The sequence below is a fragment of the Orycteropus afer genome, unplaced genomic scaffold (genome assembly GCF_000298275.1).
Source record: "Orycteropus afer afer isolate SDZICR_OR568_19922 unplaced genomic scaffold, OryAfe1.0 scaffold00161, whole genome shotgun sequence".
NCBI classification, from domain to species: Eukaryota; Metazoa; Chordata; class Mammalia; order Tubulidentata; family Orycteropodidae; genus Orycteropus; species Orycteropus afer.
Window position 1 is genome coordinate 5,011,802 of NW_006921748.1, and position 1,768 is coordinate 5,013,569.

The window sequence follows — 1,768 nt, forward strand, 5'->3', positions numbered from 1 at the left end:
AATAATAGCAAACAACAACCGATGATTAATACAAGAAGTCATAACCCAGAAACCAACACAGCTATGGAAATATCCAAAATAAAATAAGCTCACAAGATTTTAAACAGGGAACCAGAGACATCAATTGGCAAATGAGAACAACTACAAGCCAAAAAGAGGGAAAAAATAGTGTAGTTACAGAACTTCTAAAGATGAGGAATTCAAGACAGTTGCAAGATAGAATGGACTGTTCTAAATACGAGGATAAAATTATAAATCACAGGATAACCTCAAAGAAAAATGATAAAACTTCACATCACATTAAAACAAGAGGACAAGCACAAATATTCAGCAAATATTAAAACAATAGCAACAAAGGAAATGATAACCCAATTCATAAACATAATGAGCTCAGCACACAAAATTATATGGAACAAAGAAACCAGGAACACCATGAAAAAATGCATAACGAAATGACAGTAACCAATTCATACTCGTCAATAATTAACACTTAATGGCAATGGATTAAATGCACCACTCAAAAGATGGAGAGTTACACACTGGATAAGAAAACATAACCTACCAATATGCTGTCTATAAGAGACACACCTTAGAGACAAATACAAAAATAGACTAAAAATCAAAGGTTGGAAAAAAATATATCAAGCAAATGACAACAAAAAAAGATCAGGAGTGGAAATATTAATTTCAAATTAAATTGACTTTAAGACAAAAACCACCATACAAGACAAGGAGGGACATTATATAATGACTAAACGATCAATTGAACAAGAAGATGTAACCATAATAAATATTTATGGACTTAGTGAAAGAGCCCCAAAATACATAAATCATGCTTTAAAAGAGTTGAAAAGTCAAATAGATGACTCCACAGTCATAGTGAGAGACTTTAATACACCACTTTCAATGAAAGATAGAACAACTGGAAAGAAACTCAACAAAGATGCAGAAGAGCTAAACAACACCATCCACCAACTGGACCTTATAAACATCTACAGAGCACTTCACCCACCAACAGCACAATATACATTCTTTTCCAGTGCACGTGGAACATTCACCAGGACTGATCATATGTTACACCATATAGCAAGCCTTAATAAATTTTACAGCATTCAAATACTGCAAAGCATCTTCTCCGATCACAATGCTATCAAATTAGAAATCAACAATAGGAAGATCGATGGAAAAAGCACAAACACATGGAAACTGAACAACACCCTCTTTAAGAACGATTGGGTAATAGAAGAAATAAAAAAATGAAGTTAAAAAATTCCTTGAATCAAACAAGAATGAAAACACAACCTACCAAAATCTTTGGGACACAGTGAAAGCAGTGACCAGAGCCCAATTTATAGCAATAAATGCACATGTCAAAAAAGAAGAGCCAAAATCAGTACTTTAAACCAACATCTCCAACAATTAGAAAAAGAACAGCAACAAAAGCCTACTGTCACAAGAAGAAAGAAAATAATAAAGATTCAAGCAGAAATCAATGAAACAGAAAATGGAAAGACAGTAGAAAAAATTAACAAGATTCTAAATTGGTTTTTTGAAAAGATTAATAAAATTGACAAACCACTGCCAATTTAACAAAAGAAAAGAGGGAGAGAATACAAATAACATGAATAAGAAACAAAATGAGTGACTGCCACGTCCGGCAAAACTGCAGAGGTCATGAAATGAAGTGACATGAAAGGATTAATGGTTTTCTTCATTATTATTTAAAAGGAATGGGGGCCAGGCAGACACCCTGCATATTCTGTGAGAG